Source organism: Palaemon carinicauda, chromosome 33 (genome assembly GCF_036898095.1).
Source record: "Palaemon carinicauda isolate YSFRI2023 chromosome 33, ASM3689809v2, whole genome shotgun sequence".
Lineage (NCBI taxonomy): Eukaryota > Metazoa > Arthropoda > Malacostraca > Decapoda > Palaemonidae > Palaemon > Palaemon carinicauda.
This window is the reverse complement of record NC_090757.1, coordinates 62,739,520-62,762,133: the sequence shown is the minus strand read 5'-3', so window position 1 is coordinate 62,762,133 and position 22,614 is coordinate 62,739,520. Positions and strand designations below refer to the sequence as shown.

At 44.5% G+C, this 22,614-nt stretch overlaps 1 protein-coding gene and 1 pseudogene across 4 annotated transcripts in view; both read left to right on the top strand.

Annotated features, from left to right (window-relative positions):
* The window catches only part of LOC137625967 (late secretory pathway protein AVL9 homolog), a 463,937-nt gene that overhangs the window by 314,229 nt on the left and 127,094 nt on the right, over nucleotides 1-22,614 (top strand). The window lies entirely within an intron of this gene.
* LOC137625968 (uncharacterized) lies at nucleotides 11,472-12,911 on the top strand (annotated as a pseudogene).

Sequence of the window (22,614 nt, the reverse complement as noted above, 5' to 3'; positions counted from 1 at the left end):
AGGCACAATTATACTAGTGAAGATATGATTATGCATACAAATTTCCTCTTCCTTATATGTCGATCGTATACGTTAGAGTTTCGGCGATTTAGGTAACCGAGATCTCGCCCGCGCTAGGCTACCTAGCCTAGGCGTTTCAGTATACTTTCATACATTATCCCCGTTTACCCTCGTGTATAATTTTATCAATTCAACAGGAGATAGTATATCTCCTAGAATTATTTATATAACTCGATACTCGTCTCCTGTTAAGATTTAAGGGTATTCCCTCCTTCCCTCTGAGTGCCGCCATAGGCGACAACCTTATCTTGGTCTCGCCATAGAGTGGTCACTCCGGCTTGACTAGGCTAGTGTTTTCTGTCTCCCACCCTTGCTGGCAAGTATCCCGGCTTGGGTTTTCAACAGAACTTCAGAGTATTCAGTCTTTATGCTGGCGGCTGAGCTGCAGGACGAGTAGTCACTCCCCTGCCGGCTTAGAGCTGTCGGCATAGGAGGCTAAGCCTCCCTAGGCCGCACTTGAAGTGGTAGTATAATGCCGCCACCTTCTCCCCTGCGGTCTAGAAGACTAGTCTTGTTTCGGCAGACCCTAGGCTGAAGAATAGATATTCTACTGCCGCCTAGGATGGCGCCGATACTGAAACAAAGTTTCACCCTTGTGTGGAAGTGGCAGCAACCGTGCTGCCTTCTCCTAACACTTCATCCTTCTCCTAACACTTTATACAGGCCCCTTTCCCTGCCCCTCTCTGTCCTTTACCTATTGCCTAGCTATCGCAATCCTGTGGCCGTCGTCCTACAATCTCCCCGCTTGCCGGGTAGATCGTAGCGCCGGCCGGGCTCCTACATAGGCGGCTTAATAGCCTCTCCGTCATTCCCCTATGGACGCAAGGCTCCGGGAAAGGTTGTGCCGGCTATGACTGCTGCCGGTGGGAGACCCCTCTGCCGTTGAGTGTTCTTCAGTCCTCCCTTGGACTGCTATCCACATCCCTGAAACCATCAGCGACCGACAACGGATCTTGTGGCTGGATGGAAGCCTGAATGATACATTCTCTCCTTCCATTTGAACCCTCATTCTGGAGGAAGGCAGTAAGGTTACATACCTACACCCTTATTTATTGTATACATACATTTTAATAAGGCAGCTCTTCACTCCATGCTTTCTCTCTCTCTGCCGGCTAGTGCCGCCAGGTACTAACCCAGCTGGCAGCATGGTGCCGCCAGGTACTACCCAGCCGGCAACATGCCGGCCAGACCGGTGCCGCCAGGTGCTAGCCTAGTCGGCAACATGCTGGCTGAACTACAGTATATGATTATACAGTTGCCAGTATATTTGCAGTATAGTATATACTGCAGACAGAAAACTATGGTATATATTATACAGTAGTTATTTTCCAACATACCTTGTGTATCCTTTCACAGTCTATTGTTGAGACCATTTCTATATTGAAAGAAAGAATTCCTTCAATACACTGGTAAGTAATCAGTTGATAATTTACCCCACAATATTAAATAATTCAAGAAGGGTCAGTGTTAGTATACACTTATTCTATCCCTAGACGTTAGAACCCTTCTCTTGTGAGTTTGCCTTCATAAGGAAACTCTAAAAACTTTAATATTGGGGGGAGGTCACAGCAATTGGCTGGACAGGAGGCACAAGTATGTGTCTTTCCTATTTCCTCTCTAGCTTACTATCCTAAGCTATAATGGTTAGAATATTAATATTTTGCATAACCTGTTTATCATGTGTGATAAACAACCGCATACTCATTTAATTTTCCTTTCTTTACAGGAACCCCAAATGAAGTGCGAGGTGATCTTCTGTAACCACAGGAGTAGGAACTTCTGTGGTCACAAAGTGTGCAGGTTTCAGGCCACCTGCACCATTACTACCGAAACCCTGCGGTACTGGGACCCCAAGACTGCAACATCTGCCTGGTCTTGGTGGCCGAAGGTTTTAACAACCCCAAGTCAACGGAGTCGAGGGATGCAGCACGAGAAAAGCTGCGCAAATGGGTACAAGGGTTCCAGAAGAACTCTCCAGGACCGTACCTACCTAACGACAGGATGCGTAGCTTGCTGTTCCCGAAGGCGGGTAGTGAAGCTGTCGTGCCCCAAACACGACCCGGACCTCCCTACGTCCAGATTGCTATCGAGATGGATGTCAGTGAGGCGTTGCAAGGCATGGACATCCACCAGGAGGAAAGGATGTCTGAAGTGTCCACGGACACTGAAAAGGATCTAATTAAGGATGATCCCGAGGAGGAGTCTACTCTACCTCCTGAAGAAGAAGTCGAGTCGGAGCCGGCACTGGAGCCGACACCCTCTACATCTTCGTCTTCTACCACTCCATTGGACAACATGAGCCAGGCAGTTTTGGCTCATATTACGGCTTTAATGGAGAATATTCGCAAGCAAGGCGAAGCAAGGGAAGCGAGGCTCGAGAAAGAGCTCCGTGAAGCTCGAATTACCTCCTCCCGAGGGTCATACAAGCGATCCAGAGTCCAAGACCTCCCACCCTGCTCCGAGAAGAATCCCTGGAGGTATGCGGAGTTAATGCCGATTACTAACGGCAAGCTCTACATCTCTGAGAAGATGGGAGCCGTCCCCTTAGACAACATCCAGTTCTGGCCAAGCTTTGTTGCTTACCCTGACTGCTTCATTCGACTGAAGCAGGAGCCAGCGTCAAAAGAGGAGACGGAACCAAAGGAGGTCATGGTTTTCGACCACGACAAGGCACAGGCTCTCTTGTCGAGCACCCTGAAGAAGGTGGGTTACACAAACTCGAAAGTGTCCGCCTTGAGCAAGAAACACCCTACCTTTCTTGCTCCTGCTTCATTAGCCTTCCCCTTTACGTTGAAGACTTTTAAGGCTGTTACCAAGCCAGTGGAGGCAGGCAAACCATGCCCTGCACTAGAGGAGTGCAGGTCTCTGTCATTAGCCCTGCCCATGGAAGATAAGGAATGGAAGGAAGTCCACCTAACCTTCTCAGTAGGGAAGTTGGATGCAGATATCGCGGGACGACAGTTCAGCGAAAATCTCCCGAAACTGTCAGACTTTCTCTTGCGCAGGAAGCAAGAGACAAAGGAGAGACTTGTGGCATACCTATCCCTACAGAACTGCAGAGATGTGTGCAGGACTAAAAAGCACCCCAAACAGGCTCATGGTCCTGGCCAAAATGCACATGGCCACCTTAGTAAAGGACCTGTACGCCTTTATGAAGGCTAGGAGAGCCTGTAGAGAGTTCATGTTTGCTGCAGCAACAGTGAAGCACAAAGCCAGGAAGCTGATATCTTCCAACATCTGGGGTAAAGAACTCTTCCCAAATGAAGTGGTTAAGGAGGTAGTTGAGAAAGCCGCCACGGAGAATAGGAACCTTCTCCAGAAGTGGGGCATTTCATCTAAAAGGAAGTCTTCCCCGGATGTGGGTCCCCAACCTAAAAGGAAGACCATGAAGCCTAGACTACCCTCCCGGCCTGCCCAACAACATCCTACAGTCACCATAACCGCGGTGCCCTAAGTGGTTGCTCAACCACAGACCACTTTCCAATGTAGTGGTTTGCGGACTGTGGCCAGAGGTAGCACCCAAACTGCCTAGTATCCGAATGCCGACCACAACCCGACAGTCACTACACAACAAACATACAACGGTGGAATACCCAAAAATCTAGGTAACAGGTCAAGAGAATGGAGCACTGGGTACCACCCCTTGATTTATAATGGGCAAGGGGACCCAGCTAGAATCTTGCTTTTTGTCTTCCCTTTCATTTAATGTGCTGAATTAACAGGTAGCTTGACCGCTGATGCATTTCTGGGAAATCAGTAGAATATTGTATATACTGTACCTCTATATTCTTTAGGTAAGATGATTTTAGGGTCAAGTAAAATACTGTATGTTAGAACATTAGGTGAAAGGAAATATTTTTTGTACTGATAACTGGACACAGTGTAGGAAAATAAATTTTAGATAACTTGACTAAATAAACAGTGGCTGAGGAAAGGACATCATAGTGAGAGGTTCTGAAATGAAATGCTGTATTCATAAAAACAAGCAAAAAAAATATTTATTTGTAAATGAAACAAAAAACTATTAGGAATACATTAATATTATATCAATTAAAATAATCAATTAAATGCAAAATTAGTATCTGTTTACACTCCAGCTCCACAAATAACAAAAAAAAACAAGAAAAGCTAATTTTGAATAAAAAAAAAAAAATTATTCACATGCTGGACACTAAAGCTCTCAAACCAACCACCCATAAGAAAATATAAATCTGTGAAAATACTGTACTACAATAATTTTCCCTGAATCAATACTGTCCCTTCAATATCCAGTTCACCATTAAGCTGCAAAGTCACTTAAAATTATTGTAGTTCTGAACAGTACGGTCGCATACTATGCCGTGCAGGTCTCTGCGGGCCCACAATAACAATGTCTCGAAAATTTTGTCAACAACAGTAAAGCCTAAATCTCTCATTCTTGGAAGGGGTTTTGAATAAGTCTGAAACAATTCAGACTAAACTCGAACACAGTCACTCTCCTCCTAACATCTGAATTCACTTCTTGGGCGTCCGACCAGATATGCCATTTCAGTAGCTCCTGTTAACTATTGATGTTTATGACACACTCTCATATAGCGAAATTCTTCCTCGTTACTTCGCACATCGATATGCCATTTCAAAAGCTCCTGTTAACTATTAATGTTTGTGACACACTGTCATATAGCAAAATTCTTCCTCGTTACTTCGCATATCGAAACAAAATATTTATTAACTTTACGGTGTTGACTGTCAAACACGAGCAATCGCCAATGGCCTTATAATACATTGGTTGGGGTGTTATTCAGTCAAACACTTGATGGGACTTAGTTCACAGGCAATATAATATGAATACAGAGCAGCATCACAGACCACTACACACTGGTAACAGGCCATCAACCACATTCATAATTGTTATGAGCAGTACTAGACGGATAATCTGTTTCCCTTCTGGGTAAAGGGGGCTGCTGTCAGTACCTTGTTGTCTTCAGAGAGCCAAGAATCAGTGAGGTTCAGAGCTCCAAATTCCTTTTCACATCCAAGACATGTACGCTGACCTTTGCAACCGCAAGGTCTAGGATGAAACATGATAATTATTGATACTGTATACTTGATGCTGCAGTCAAAAACAGTTACTTTCTCATCATTCACAACTTGACAAAAACACAATTTCATTTTTCTCAAAGTGTATTAGTAAGGCTTCGTTAATATCCTAATGGCCCTTGTGTATATATTTCCAGGTTCCTGGTTCCTCGTTGCTCTCTCAAAACCCTACAGAGAGTAGGGCGTGCTGCAATGAAAAATTGTCGTTAGACAATGGGAAGGACCAAAAATATAACAGAACACATGTGATAATATATATCTAATAAAAAAAAAAATTAAGTTGTATTTTCCCTAACGATAGGATTGATTTTTTCACACCAAGTGGTGCCTCAGCAGCTAGTTGCCCAGTCACCAGAATTCAACCCTGGGTTTGAGAGGCAAACCACTACCTTTCGTTCCAAAGGTAGAGGCTCCCGACGGGGCTCCTCTAGACACCCCTCACGAGGTAGGGGAGGACGCGGTCAGGGAGGTAAACCCTCCGGACAATCGAAGCAATGAGATGCTTCAGGTAGGAGGGAGGCTCCAACACTTTCAGGATTGTTGGACCTTCGATCCTTGGGCCCACAGCCTAATCAAGAATGGACTAGGATGGAGATGGAACAAGTTTCCACCATCATTTCCTCAATTCTTCCAGCACTCCACCCCCTCATTGGAAGAATATACCTTAGAACTCTTGAGCAAACAGGTTATAAGGAGAGCAAAGTCCATCAAATTCCAGGGAAGGCTGTTTTATGTTCCCAAGAAGGATTCAGACAAACTCGGAGTTATTTTGGACATGTCGCCACTAGGAGATTGTTCTCAGTCTCCTCCGAGACAACAGACATGTCCTCCAATTGGATGCCCTGCAAGGCGTCCGATACGTCAGGTTCTACCGGAATCTGAACTAGGGGAATCTCAGGTTGAGCCTAGGGAATGATTGCATCCGAAGATGCCCTAGGGAAAAGACAAGCCCTCATCCTCTCATTAGGAAGGTATGGGCCAGAGGTGTTCTTCTGAAAACCCCTGACCCATTTTCGCAGCATCTCCCTTGCTGCATCCCTTGACTCAGCAGATTTTTGGTCATCAACAGCCTCTTTCACCAGTTTATCACAAACGGTATATACCTGTGGGTCCCAGTACTTGAGAGCCCCCCTTGGTGACCACAGCGAGCATGGGCCCTGCACATGTCATGGCCGTAGAAGTTCTTACTACGGACCCTACGAAAGTTGTTCCCGCACTCGGGATGCTCCTCCTGTGAAGAAAGAAAAGGGATTTTGACGAAGGAAAAATCCATTTCTGGGCGAGAGACCTGTGCCGCCCAGTGAAATGCTCCTTTTACATCATTTCTAAGGTAGAAACTGCTATGAATTTACCAGAGAAAAAATTGTATAAGAATGCTAGGTTGAACCCAGCTCGCTCACCTAATAAGGTGTCGGTATAATATACTGAGGCGTGATAAATCACAACCAGAGGTCTCGCACCATTTAGATATCTCCTCTCAATATCCCTGTTACAGCGAGGTGCCATTCAACACCTAACTCCGATCTCTACTACCAACAGTCCAACCCACACCAGTGATTGATTGATTGAAAGTTTTCTGGCATCCTGACATCTAAGGTCATTGACGCCTATAGCATTTATTATATATGAAAATTAAAAGAGAATTCAATTAAAACCATAGAAGTTAAGAAGTCATTACAATAGTTAAATAGTTTTCAGAAGACCTGCTTCTGAAATAAATCTAAAAATTCCACTCGCATAGTAGGACACATCATGTCCAAGAATATTGGCAAGGATGAACCTGCCATCCTCACCTCGAGCCTCAAACAGATATCTATTTCTTAAGTTAGTAAACCACGCCAGTGACGTCACTCCTTATAGCACCCAAGATTGGGGCCCAAGATGGGAGGGAAGAAGGGTGGGTTCACTGGGCGGCACAGGTCTCTCGGCCAGAAATAGATTTTTCCTTCGTCAAAATCCCTTTTCTGGGCTCCGACCTGTGCCGCCCAGTGAAATAGTGCCAGAGAATAGGGGCCCAAACTTGGCACAATACCTGAAGGGAAGTAATTAAATACAAAATAATACCAAAACATGTTTAATCCAAGAAAAAGGATATACAAGGAATCCTGTAGGTAAGTGCTCTCAAACATTAAGGGGAAAAATAAATACAATAATGGCAAAAATCCCACACTAGGGATGGCTGGTAAAGCAAGGCAAATAATGATGCAGATCAAAATAAATAACATCCTTAATGGTAAAAAAACAAAAACCAACTAGTGGGAGAGTAAGACTAATAACAAGTATAAACAAAAACAATTCGTAGTAACGTAAGATCATTAACAGGAGTATAAAATAAAACACCATAAGGGTGTAGCTCAAGTAAAACAAAACCAAAACCAAGTAGGAACAATAAGTAAGGCAGGTAGGAGGAAGGAGGATAGAGCAAGATGTTGTGATTAAGACTCATTACCTTTCAGGAGGAACCACATTCCTGGCTGCTACTGTAGCAAATTTTAGAGCTTCCAAAGGTTTTAGGTAGTGGCGTTTTAAAACTTTAGGGGACTTCCAGCCTGTATATTTCGTAAGCTCATCGAAATTCATAGGATGGAAGTAATTAACTGAAGTAGCTACAGCTCGTATATCATGGACATGGGGGAATGATTCAGGGTTAGCCTGTTTAATAAAATAAAGAATCTGTTGTCTGATTCCTTTCAGGATAATGGTTCCTCCATTTTCTCTAATGAATAAGGGCCCTGTGGACTTCCCATTTTCTCTAATGAATAAGGGCCCTGTGGACTTCATGGAAGTTCTATTCAAGTAGGATTTCAGGGTGGTAACTGGACACAAGGATGGGTCCTGAGGAAGTGGAACAATCTTCCATTCTGAGGGTCCTCATTTTTAGCCAAGAAAACTTTGTTAGGGGAGAGAAGGACTTCTCCTGAAGAGAGAAATTCAATATGACCTGGATCTTTAGCCAAAGCTGACAGTTCTGAAATTCTGGCACCAGAAGCTAGGCTCAATAGGAACAAAGTCTTTCTTAATAACGCTATGTAATGGCAAGATTCGTTAAGAGTGTCAGAGGCTAGCTCAAGGACATCATTTAAAAACCAGGAAACTGCGCTAGGGCGAGTTGATGGTCTCAATCTGGCGCAGGCTTTCGGGATTGACGAGAAGTATGAATCCGTAAGGTCAATATTAAAACCAATATGGAAAATCTTTTTCAAGGCTGACTTAATCGTAGTGATGGTGTTGGCTGCAAGGCCTGATTCAAAGAGAGTTCTGAAGAAGGATACTGTCAGATTCAAAGTCATCTTTTCAAACTTTGAGTCCCTTAAAAACTTTGCAAGTTTTTTAACAGCCGAGTCATATTGTCGGAGGGTAGATTCCCTTTTGTCTGATTCCAAAAACAGGGTATTTTGGGGATCAATAGCAGTACCTCTTTGGGCTGCAAATTTCATGGAGTCCATAAAGTTAGGGCATTCTGAATTCTTGAGGAAGCTAACACATTGCGAGTTTGTACTACTTGTGTTAGAATGTGATTGGGTATCTGTCGAGGGTTGAGACCCAGTTCCACCAACAGAAGAAACCAACTGCTCTTGGGCCAGTTGGGGGCTACCAGAGCTACTTGGCCCCTGAAAGACCTGAGTTTGTCCAACACTTTCATCAGAAGATTTATCGGAGGGAACAAATAAATCCTCTCCCAAGTTTTCCAATCCAACGACATTGCGTCTGTGGCATAAGCCCGAGGGTCCAGGTTGGGGGCTACGTAACATACTAGTTTGTGGTTGGACTCCGTCGCAAACAGGTCCACCTGGAGACCCGGGACCTGAGATAAGATCCATTTGAATGAGTGTTGATCCAGGGACCATTCCGACTCCAGCGGAGTTGTCCTCGAAAGTGCGTACGCCACTACATTCCGCACTCCTGCCAGATGGACCGTCGACAAATGCCACTTGTTCGATGCTGCCATGGAAAATATTGCTAACAGGACGTGATTTATGTGGGCTGACTTGAAGCCTCCTCTGTTTATGCAGTGGACTATGACTGCGCTGTCTAGAACCAGTCTGATATGAAGGTTCTTGGCTGGGGTCAGTAGCTTTAGAGTAAGGAATACCGCCATGGCCTCTAGAACATTGATGTGAAGTTGTCGAAATACAGTCGACCATAGTCCCTGGACTTTCCTGTGTTGGGAGTATCCTCCCCAACCTGTTAAGGAGGCGTCTGTGTGAATGACGAGTCCTGGGGCCGGATGTCGTAAGGGGACTGACTTCGATAACAGTACTACGTACAAGGGAAGGTTTTAAAAGTCTGAATATACATGTTGAATAAATAGGTAAATATGGTGTCACTACTTCGCGGATTTTCACCTATCGCGGCCGCGTCTGGAACCTATCTACCGCGATAAACGAGGGTTCACTGTATAGGCATTGCCTGTATCCCAGGTGAGTCACCCTTCCCCCTCAAAACCTCAGCCACAACAACATGTGTGGGTAAGCCTACCACCTCAACAACAACTAGCCACTACTCCGTTTACTACGTCTCCAGCTTATAACCCTTCCTTTGAATCAAAAGGAGTGTTTCACGGGTATAATAGGCATGCGAGAGGTAGTAGAGCTAGGGGAACCTTTCACCATAGAGGCAGCGGAAGAGCTTCCGGTAGGGGTAGAGGATTCTGAGGGAGCCGTGGAAGCAGACCTTCTGCAAACCAATGAGACTCCTCAGGTAGGAGGGGGGCTATACCTCTTCCGGAGCCGTTGGACTTTCAGCAAATGGGCACACAGCATAATAACAAAAGGCCTGGGGTAGAGTTGGATACAAGGGCCTCCTCCACCTACCAGTTTTTATCAGATTCCAACGACAGATCTAACACTTTTCACCAAAGATCTCCTTCTGAAGAATGCAATAAAAGAGGTAAAACGCTTAAAATTTCAAGATCGCTTGTTCAGCGTGCCAATGAATGACTCAGACAAACGAAGAGTCATCTTAGATCCGTCCCATTTGAATACATACATTCAATGCGACAAGTTCCATATGCTGACCGTCTCGCAGGTGCGGACCTTACTTCCCCATGGGGCCGTCATCACCTCTATAGATCTTACAGACGCTTATTATCATGTTCTGATAGCAAGGCATTTTTGATAGCAAGGCATTTTCGTCCATTCCTAGGATTCAAGCTGGGCAAATGGACATATACCTTCAAAGTGATGCCGTTCGGACTCAATATAGCGCCCAGAATATTCACAAAGTTGGCGGAGACAGTAATCCAAGAGCTGAGAACTCAAGGAATACAGTTAGTGGCCTACCTATTTGGGCCATCAGCATCGAGGAATGCCACAAGGCGACGGACAAAGTAATGAAATTTCTGGAACAATTAGGGTTCCAAATAAATTTCAAAAAGTCCCGTCTTACTCCGGCAACATGTTTCCTGTGGTTAGGTCTACAATGGAACCTGACCACACACAAGCTGTCAATTCCACCAAAGAAGAGGAAAGAGATAGCAAGAAACACGAAAAGCTTTCTCAAGGACAAACTAACATCTCAGAGAAACTAAGAAAGAATCTTAGGCTCACTCCAGTTTGCCTCAGTAACAGACACATTACTGAAAGCCAAACTGAAAGACATCAATCAAGTTTGGCGATCCAAAGCAAACAGGAAAAATTGAGACAAAATTTCTCGGATTCCATCAATACTAAGGAAAAGACTTCAACCATGGACGAAAGTAAAAAACCTGGCAAAATCAGTACCTCTACAATTCCCACCGCCGGCATTAGTAATCCATACGGATGGCAAAATCAGTACCTCTACAATTCCAACCATTGGCATTAGTAATCCATACGGATGGCAAAATCAGTACCTCTACAATTCCCACTGCCGGCATTAGTAATCCATACGGATGGCAAAATCAGTACCTCTACAATTCCAACCATTGGCATTAGTAATCCATACGGATGGCAAAATCAGTACCTCTACAATTCCCACCGCCGGCATTAGTAATCCCTACGGATGCCTCCCTAAGCGATTGGGGAGGGTACTCCCAATACAAAAAGGTCCAAGGTTTGTGGTCAATGACATTCCATCAACTACACATCAATATCCTAGAGGCCATGGCAGTGCTCTTGACTCTAAAAAGACTCTCCCCGTCAAGGAAACAACATATCAGACTAATACTAGACAACGTGGTGATAGTCCACTGCATAAACGGGAGGTTCCAAATCAAGTCACATAAATCATGTGATGATAGCAATCTTCTCAATGGCAACAAAGAACCATTGGCACCTGTCAACTGTTCACCTGGCGGGTGTAAGGAATGTAGTCGCGGATGCACTTTCAAGGACAACTCCGCTGGAGTCGGAATGGTCCCTTGACGAAAAGTCATTCAATTGGCTCTGCCAACAAGTTTCGGATCTCCAAGTAGATCTATTTGCCACGGAATCCAACCACAAACTACAATGTTATGTAGCCCCCAACCTGGACCCTCTGGCCTATGCCACAGATTGGAACAACTGACGGAGGATTTACCTGTTTCCACCTATAAATATGCTCAGGACTTTCAAAGGACGGATTGCCCTAGTAGCCCCCAATTGGCCCAAAAGCAACTGGTTTCCTCTCTTGGTGGAACTGAGAGTCCGCCTTCGGCGGATTCCCAACCCAAAGTTAACACAGATAGTACAAACTCGCAGTGTGTTAGCTTCCTCAAGAATTCAGAGTACCCTAACTTTATGGACTTTATGAAATTTGCAGCACAAAAAGATGCTGAGATTGACCCTCTTAACACATTGTTCCTAGAGTCACACAAAAGAGAATCTACCCTTCGGCAATATGATTCTGCTGTAAGGAAGTTAGCCAAATTTCTGAAAGACTCAGGAATTCAGACAATGACTACAAATCTGGCAGTTACCTTTTTCAGAACTTTGTTTGAAGGAGGCCTATCTGCTAATACTATTACTACAATTAAATCTGCTTTAAAGAAAATATTTCAGTTCGGGTTCAATATTAATCTTACAGATTCGTATTTTCCGTCTATCCCAAGAGCCTGTGCTAGACTAAAACCAGTAACTCGTCCTCACACAGTTTCCTGGTTTTTAAATGATGTCCTTAAACTAGCTTCTGACACTGATAATGACTCATGCACTTATATAACGCTTCTCAGGAAGACATTATTTTTTATAAGTTTAGCCTCAGGAGCCAGAATATCTGAACTCTCAGCATTATCTAGAGAACCAGATCACATTGACTTTCTTTCTTCTGGTGAAATATTAATCTCTCCAGATAGAAAATTCTTAGCAAAGAATGAGGATCCACAGAATAGATGGACCCTGTGGAAGATTGTCCCACTTCCACAGGATCTATCTCTGTGCCCAGTTAACACTCTGAAAGCCTATTTGAATAGAACTTTTAAAATGTCTTCAGGCCCTTTGTTTATTAGAGAGAATGAAGAACCATTTCCCTGAAAGGAATCAGACAACAGATTCTTTATTTTATTAAACAAGCCAACCCGGAATCAGTCCCACATGCCCATGATATCCGAGCAGTAGCTACATCAGTCAATTATTTTCATCACATGAATTTTGAAGAATTAAAAAGATATACAGGCTGGAAATCACCAGCAGTATTCAAACGCCACTATTTAAAATCCTTGGAAGCCCTAAAATTTGCAACAGTGACAGCAGGGAATGTTGTTCCTCCGGATATAACAGAACCATTATAACAGGGTCCTATCTTCATATATTATTATTTCCTTTTAGTGCCCTTTCTCCTACCTGCCTTGCTTATTGTCCCTGCCTTAACCTAGACCTTCATTTGGATTGCACTTTAACCCATGTTTATGATGTTTATATATTACTAATGTTTTTTGGTATTATATTTAGACAGCTCATGTTCTTTATTTATTGGAAGTTTTTCTCTAATTTTACCAATAAGTTTTGGATCTCTGACCTGGTATTGTAATTTAAGAGATTAGTATATTAAGGTTTATTATTAAAACACACTTAATTAAATTATTCTAATTTTATTTCAGTTCCTTAACTATGTGTATTTCCAAGCGTATGGGACCAATTTTCTGTTACTATTTCACAGAGCGACACAGGTTGAGCCCAGAAAAGGGATTTTGACAAAGGAAAAATCTATTTCTGGCCGAGAGACCCGTCCCGCCCAGTGAAATGCTCCTTTAGCACCATTTCTAAGGTATATAACTGCTATATATTACCAGAGAAAAAATTGCATAGGAATGCCAGGTTGAACCCAGCTCGCTCACCTATATTAGGTGTCGATATAATACTGGGGCGTGATAATTCACAACCAGAGGCCTCGCACCATTTAGATATCTCCTGTCAAAATCCCCGAACAGCGAGGTGCCGTTCAACATCCTACTACTACTAGCAATCCCACGCCAGTGACGTCACTCCTTGTAGCACCCCAGATTGGGGCCCAATTAGGGAGGGACGGGTGGGTTCACTGGGCGGCACGGGTCTCTCGCCCAGAAATAGATTTTTCCTACGTCAAAATCCCTTTTCTGGGCTCCGACCCGTGCCGCCCAGTGAAATCGTACCAGAGAATGGGGACCCAATATGGCTAACTACCTGAAGGGAATAACACAAAATTAACATAGCTGATGAGTTTTAATATAAAAAAGGAGGGATGTGGAAACCCGTAAAATAGATCAACATGTAAATGACAGTGATAATTAGACATGGTACATAATCAAAATGAAACCCGTAGGTAAAAGTCAACAGGTATGAATAATGATAATACAGCTTGGTAATCAAAATGCAAAGTAAAGCATTCAATCATAGATATAAATAGTTAACATAACAAAAGAAGATCAGCTCGGGGATTTCAAGAACAAGTGAAATCAAAACAATTCGTGAAATTGATCAATTGAATAATAAAATAATACATCAGGGTAAACAAAACAGGTAGGAACAACAGGTAAGCCAGGCAGGAGGGAAAGAGGACAGAGCAAGACGTTGTGATTAGGACTCAGTACCTTCGGGAGGAACTATATTCCCAGCAGCTACTGTGGCAAATCTAAGAGCTTCTAAAGGTTTTAGGTAGTGGCACTTGAAAACTTTAGGGGACTTCCAACCCGTATATTTTGAGAGATCATCAAATTTCATATGGTGGAAAAAATTAATTGAGGTAGCCACAGCTCGAATTTCATGGACATGTGGGAATGATTCAGGATTAGCTTGTTTAATAAAATAAAGAATTTGTTGCCTGATTCCCTTAAGGGTAATAGTTCCTCTGTGCTCTCTAATAAATAAGGGCCCTGTGGTTGTAGTGGAAGTTCTACTTAAGTAGGATTTCAGGGTGGTAACTGGACACAGGGATGGATCCCTAGGAAGTGGAACAATCTTCCAGGGGGACCACCTGTTCTGGGGATCCTCATTTTTAGGCAGGAACACTTTGTTAGGGGAGAGAAGGACCTCACCTGAAGAGAGAAACTCTATATGACCTGGGTCTCTAGATAAGGCTGACAATTCTGAGATTCTGGGGCCAGAGGCGAGGCTCAAAAGAAAAAGTGACTTTCTTAATAATGCCATATAGTTACAGGATTCATTTGGGGTGCCAGAGGCTAGCTTAAGAACATCGTTCAAAAACCAGGAAACTGCGCTAGGGCGAGTGGAAGGTTTTAGTCTGGCACAAGCTCTCGGAATGGATGAGAAATATGAATCTGTTAAATCAATGTCAAAACCAATATGGAAGATCTTTTTTAAAGCTGACTTGATTGTAGTAATGGTATTGACCGCCAGGCCTGATTCGAAGAGAGTTCTGAAGAATGTCACAGTTAGGTTCATTGTCATTTTCTCAACTTGGGAATCTTTCAAGAACTTAGCTAATTTCTTGACAGCTGAGTCATATTGACGGAGAGTAGATTCCCTTTTGTCAGATTCCAGGAAAATAGTATTCAAAGGATCAATGTTTGCACCTCGTTGGGCTGCGAACTTCATGAAGTCCATAAAGTTAGGGCATTCAGAATCCTTGAGGAAGTGAACACATTGCGAGTTTGTACTGTCTGTGTTAGCACCGGATTGGGAATCCGCCGGGGGCGGAGACCTAGTTCTAGCAACAAGAGGAACCAATTGCTCTTGGGCCAGTTGGGGGCTACGAGAGCCACTTGACCTTTGAAGGATCTGAGTTTGTGCAGAACTTTCAGTAGGAGATTCACCGGAGGAAACAGATAAATCGTCTTCCAGGTATTCCAATCTAGAATCATAGAGTCCGTGGCATAAGCCTGAGGGTCCAGGTTGGGGGCTACGTAACAATCTAGTTTGCGATTGGATTCCGTCGCAAACAGATCCACCTGGAGACCCGGGACTTGAGATAGTATCCACTGGAAAGATCGATTGTCTAGTGACCATTCTGACTCTAGCGGAGTCGTCCGGGAAAGTGAGTCCGCTACCACATTCCGGACTCCTGCTAGATGGACTGCTGACAGGTGCCACTTGTACATTGCCGCCATGGAGAAAATCTTCAACATGATGTGGTTTATTTGGGCTGATCTGGAGCCTCCTCTGTTGAGGCAGTGTACTATGGCTGCACTGTCGAGAACCAGTCTGATATGGAGATTCCTGGCTGGATTGAGACGTTTTAAAGTGAGGAAGACTGCCATGGCCTCTAGGACGTTCATGTGCATTTGTTGGATGACCGGTGACCATAACCCTTGGACTTTCTTGTGCTGGGAGTAACCTCCCCACCCTGTTAAGGAGGCGTCTGTGTGAACGACGAGTCCCAGGACCGGATGTTGTAAGGGAACCGACTTGGAGAGATTCTTGATCTTCGTCCAAGGCTGTAGACTTTTTCTCAGGATTGGGGGAAGGCGAGCACGTCTGTCTCGGCGTTTTGCGGTTGCTCTGGAGCGCCACATTCTGTTTATGTCCTTGAGTTTGGACCTTAGAACGATGTCTTTCACGGAGGCGAACTGCAAGGAACCTAGGATCCTCTCTTGGTTCCTTCTGGAGGTCAACTTCTCCCTGAGAAATTGTCTTGTATTCCTCGCAATCTCCTTTCTTTTGGCTTTGGGGAGGCACAACGTATGGGAGCATAGGTCCCATTGTAGTCCTAGCCATTGAAACTTGGTCTCCGGGACCAGGCGGGATTTCTCGAAGTTGACTTGGAATCCCAGTTGTCGAAGGAAGGTGAGGACTTTGTTCGTTGCTATGCGGTAATTCTGGGCATTGTCTGACCAGATTAGCCAATCGTCTAGATAGGCCACTACCTGTATCCCCTGAGTTCGAAGCTCTTGAATTACTGTCTCTGCTAGTTTGGTGAAGATTCTGGGTGCTACGTTGAGCCCGAACGGCATCACTTTGAATGCATAGGCTTGTTTGCCTAGCTTGAAGCCCAGAAAAGGACAAAAATGCCTTGCTATTGGAACGTGATAGTAGGCATTGGTAAGATCGATGGAGGTGGTGACGGCCCCACGGGGAAGTAAGGTCCGCACTTGCAAGACGATAAGCATATGGAATTTGTCGCAACGAATGAAGGAATTTAAACGAGACAGGTCCAGGATTACCCTTCGTTTGTCTGAGCCTTTCTTTGGCACGCTGAACAAGCGTCCTTGAAATCTTAAGCGACGTATGCTTTGGATCGCATTCTTTTGTAGCAGATCTTTCGTGAAGGAACGTAGTTCTTCTGTTGGCAGTTGGTAAAAGCTGTTCGGTGGAGGAGGTCCCTGTATCCAGCTCCACTCTAGTCCTTTGGAGATAATGCTGGAAGCCCAATCGCTGAACTTCCAACGGTCTCGAAACATGTACAGTCTCCCTCTTACCTGCGGCTAATCAATGGGTGGAGGATGAATTGCCTCCTCTGCTTCCACGGGAAGACTTGCCTCGGTGGTAACCCCTTCCGCTACCTCGGGCACGAAAGGCACCCCTGGAACCCCTGTGACGCTGGTAGCCACGGAAAGAGCCCTGAGCCTCATAAGTGGGGTTAAAGGCGGGGGAGAAGGAAGTCGAGGCGATCTGAGACTGAGGGACCAGGACGTATTGTTCTTGCTGTTGGCCCTTTGATGTAGAAGGCTGGGGACCTTGGGGAGCCGGTTGGACTGAGACCGGTTGAACCCTGAATTGGGAAGATTGGAAAGGCCTCAATCTCTTCCTACCTCGGATTGGGGTACCAGTAGGCTCATATTTCCTCTTTGGAACGAGGCCCCATCTAACTTTGAGGTTTTGGTTGGCCCTAGCTGCCTCGCTAAGGACCGAGTTAACCAAATCCTCCGGGAAAAGATCCGGGCCCCAGACTGGAGCTTTGATGAGCCTATTAGGTTCGTGCCTAATGGTGGCTTCAGAGAGGACGTGTCGTCGACAACGGGTCTTGGCGTTTGCAAAATCATAGGCGTCAGCCATGAAGTTTTGCAGTAATGACTTAGTGAGGACCTTAAGGAGGTCCTCCTCGTTGTAAGTGGCGACGGTCAATTCGGAAAGGGCAACCGAATTGAGAGACCTGCCGAATCTGCACCTAGAATCAAATTCTAATTTAATAAGAAACTCCGGGAGTTTGGGAAGCCGTTCGCTGAACTGCATCGAGGCACAGTCCGGGCTCAACTTACCTACTGAAAAAGGTAGCTGGGGCATTCCGCCAACATTCACTGTCTCCCGGAAAGAGAAGGGAGGTTAAGTCGGTCTCCCTGAGTTGGGGTAAAGGCTTCTCGTCTTTGATAGCCTGGAAGACCGACTCTAAGATCTTGGTCGCACATGGTGTAGGGGTCTGGTCGTCGGCCACAAACATAGTACAGTATACGAACTTTTGTAGGCCGTAAGCATTGTGTTCAAGCAGTCCCACTCATTGAACACTCGGACCAAGACAGACTGTGCCTGTTCCTTAGGAAAAATAACAGTTTCCTTTGGGACCTTATCTAAACGGATTAGAGCCTCTTCCATGAGGCGAGCGTAGCCGGGGAAGGGTAATTCAAGACCCGGCTGGTACATTTCGTAATCCGTAAGAGGCCGAGTACCGAAACCCTCGATTGACAGCATACCCTCCGAGAAGGGGGCATGCAATGCTAACCTCCAAGGGTTATTCTTATTGAAAGGAGGAAGCTTGGAGGTGTCGGGATGGGGTATTGCTGTTGTGGTTGTGGTAGCCCCAAGCTCATGAGGCCTTGTACTACAGAAGCTATCCTCTCTTGCGATTGCTTCGTATGAGACGATAGCATCGACTCAAAACGAGCAAACAGTTTCTCAGAAAAATCCTCCACGTTAAATGATCCCGCCTGGGGGGGAACAGGTGCCGGAACGGAGACTACTCCTTGAGAGGTTGAGGGCACAGCAATTGGGTCTTGAGAGACTCTGGTGGAGGAGGATTTAGCCTTCGAGGATGATGATCTCGAAGGCTTGTGGTCTTGGGAAGACTTGTGAGTCTTATATAAAGGCTTACGATGAGCCTTCACTTTGGGGGAAACAGGCCGGGAGCTGAGATCAGTCCCGGTTGTCCCCGGAAAACCTTGAAAAGAAGAGTGTTTGGAAGTAGAAGAGAAAGCCGGGCTAGGGAGAGGAACCTTAGCCCGGGAACCACCTGACTCACCTACGTCCCTACCTGCGTCGGGATCATCCAGAGCCATGGGTTCCACATCGAGGTTGAGGGTAGCGACGTCCTCAGTTAGGGTGCCGCCCGTCTCCCCTTGGTCCGGGGCCAGAAGAAGAGATTCAATGCGCTCGATGATCGGGTCCGCCAGCTCTTTGGGGACCGCAGCCGATGTTTTAGCATTGGGGTAGAGGCGGGAACACCATTCCTCAGAAAGGATATAAGGCTGTTTGGCCTTCACGTTGCGGGCGAACCCGCCAATCCAGATCTTGAGGGTAGCTCAGGCTGTGTCCTTTTCAAGCTGGGTGCTCTGAAAGAGAACAGACTATTAGCGAGGAATAAAAGTGCCAAAGAAAAAGTGGAGAAGTCCAAGGACTTCGTAGGCACGTAAAAGGCATGCGGGAAGTCCAGAGGACTGTGGCCTTAAAATAATAAAAAGATTAAAAGAGAACATTAAAATAAATTATAACTCCCCACAAGTCTGTATTAATGTAAATGCACTCACCGAGTCAGATGTTAGAGTGGAGGTCAATTTGTAGCAGACTACACAATTTTCCGGATGCCAAACAGCTAGGTCATCCACTTGAAGAGAGCAGTGAGCGTGCGAACGACACACATCATGGCCGCAGGGTTGGTGGAGAACAGCGGCACATGCCGTCATCGCACAGCGGACAGTCTGTAAGATAAAAGATACATGAGTATCTTAAAGGAAAGCAATTAGGGGCCGGAGGCCCCGGTGCTTAAATATTATAAAAGTTAATATCATGATGATAAATTTTAATATATATAGCTATAATTATCTTGAATGGAAGCAAATGAAGGGCACGGGGGCCCGGGTGCTGCAATTCTATATATATATATATCCAACACATGATAAAACTATTCATATAAATGCCTTGAATATATTGAATGAAGGCAAATAGGGGACCCCGGGGTGCTAAATAAGTCATATATCAAATACATGATAAAAACTATTCATATATAAATGCCTTAAAAATTGAATGAAGGTAAAATAGGTGACCCCCCGGGGGCCCTGGTGTTTAAAAAATCAAAATAACAGATCTATTTGATTGTAAAATTATTAAATTAAATTAAGTCAGACCGTAAACGTGATCATATCAAAGATGGAAGGCAAGGTCGAGAACTAGGATCGTATATAATAGATATATGTGATTAAAATATAAAGGGAATCCAAGTAATAATGCATAACGTTGGCTTCGGGGCTCAACTAAACAACTCGACCGGATGGTAATGAATAAAAGCTAGTTCCGGGGATCCCGTAGTGAAAGTCTTTATACATATATATATATATATATATATATATATATATATATATATATATATATATATATATATATATCTATATGAGGTCCGTGAGGTGCGTGACACTAGAGAGGGGGAAGGGATCTTAAATGGGTCCGTGACGTGCGGGACCGAGAGGGAGTAGCACGTACAAAACTTAATAAAATAAGTAAAATAACATAACGAGGTACCACGGACCGAGCCGAAAACTTCCCGCCAATCGTTGGCCAAACGAGCGACGGAAAGAAAACGACTACAACCGGGTAGAGTAGTGGAAAGAGTAAGTAATGTACGTTAATGTATATATAATAATAGTATGCCTCACAGATCAACGGTAACCGCCCGTGCAAAGCGGAAACCCTCGGGAGGGGTACATAGCGCTATAAAGTAACTCAAACTCGATCGGGAGAAAGAGAGGGAGGGAACCCTGGGGTGGGGTATCGGCGGGAGGAGGCTAGGAGTGGGGCGATAGCAGGTATACCAACCTGCCAGACCCACGATTGATATGATCACGCAGAAAGACTAATAACACTATAATAAACATAACACATGGTAAAATAAGATAGGAAGGCATGCTGGATGATAATAATAATAATAAAATTAGCTATACATCAATAGTAAAACAAACGAGGGAGCGAACATGAGACAGGAGAAAACCAAGCCTGACGGGGCTGGGAGTAGGCAGGGCTACCAACATAACACAGAGTCAGTGAAGTGCTAACAAAATGAAAACTAAAATGTAATATCTGACTCATGAAAGCCCCTCGAACTAATGCAACCAAACGAATGACGTTAAAATGATAAGCAAGTCCGTGGCATGCGAACGTAAAAAATCCAAGTAATAATATGTGGAATAGAACGCCGAAGGCAATCAGGCATGCCAACCTACCGAAAATATGCACACGTATATGTAATAACTGTTATCATAAAAACAGGACAATATAAAATTAATGCGGTGTGTGAACCGTGGCTATCCATAAGGTTCATAACGAGAAACAATCAGTATGGAGGACTTATTGAAAATCGTTAAGAACGAACGAGAGAGAGAGAGAGGAGGGAGCCGAGCGCCATGAGAGACCCACGCAAGGTCGTGAATAATAAAGCTGAATAATATAAACAAAAAGGGGCAAGGCCCCCTCCAAAATCTCAAAACTCATAGATCTGGTACTTAACTTAGATGTAGTGACAGTGGAGTCGGACATCTTGAGGTAAATCCAGAAAAAAACCAGCGAAATTCACACACAAGGCAAAATACGGCTAGCAAGCTGCGTGCTATGAAAGGAGTGACGTCACTGGCGTGGGATTGCTAGTAGTAGTAGGATGTTGAACAGCACCTCGCTATTCGGGGATTTTGACAGGAGATATCTAAATGGTGCGAGGCCTCTGGTTGTGAATTATCACGCCCCAGTATTATATCGACACCTTATGTAGGTGAGCGAGCTGGGTTCAACCTGGCATTCCTATGCAATTTGTTCTCTGGTAATATATAGCAGTTATATACCTTAGAAATGGTGCTAAAGGAGCATTTCACTGGGCGGCACGGGTCTCTCGCCCAGAAAAGGGATTTTGACAAAGGAAACATCTATTTCTGGGCGAGGGACCTGTGTCGCCCAGTGAACCCACCCCCTTTTTCCTCACCCTAGGCAGGCCCAAGCTTGGGGTGCTATTAGGAATGATGGGAGGTGCATGGGTGGTAGTGGTGGTAGAGGGCAGTAGCCGTAGGAGCGGGCAGTAGTCGGATGTAGAACGGCACCTCGTAGTATAGTGGGATATCAAGGAAGGAGAAGACTAATTGGTAAGGGACCTCTGGAAGTGGTTTTAACACGCCCCAGTTACTATACCGACACCCTATAAGGGTGAGCGAGCTGGGTATATTCCTGGCATTCCATGCAACTTTTTCTCTGGTATATTTAGCAGTATTTATACCTTAGAAATGGTGCTATAAGGAGCATTTCACTGGGCGACACAGGTCCCTCGCCCAGAAATAGATTTTTCCTTTGTCAAAATCCCTTTTCATTGTAGTTATAGCTTTATTATAAGATTTACTGTGTTTTTGTAGGGCTTAGAAAGAATTAAGCGATTTACATGTAAAACTGCCCTTATTATATGAAAAAATCATGATACGAAAGCCACTCTGGAACAAATTGTTTTTGTATGGAGGTATTACTGTATAATCCATCCAACTTTTTAATATCAACTTTAACATGCACTGTAGTATTTATATGGCATGAACCCATTTTGCACCATTCCAGGATTCAGCATTAATTTTTTGGTTATATAGTACAGTACAGTAATGCCTCTTGATACAAAAGCTTCTACATAAGAAAAATTCAAGCTGCGAAATGAGATTCAAAGATTTTTCTGACTCATATTGCGAAAAGTCTTTCATGCTACAAAATTAGGTATGGTACGAGAGCCTGACCTCCGCAGAGATAAATTTTAAAATTCGCACATTGCCACCTGTAAACTCGCCGCCTTCCTCCCACACTCCCATTGATTATCTCCCTATTCGGATACTAGTTACTGCCATAAAATCCTGCTCTCCTATTGGTCAGCATCTATCCCATCATGCATCTACGTATCGGCATCCCTCGATCATTTAATTTCGGCAGTGCTATTGTTCACATTAAATTCGTGCAGGTAATTTTGCTTTCATGCTTTAGTTACTGA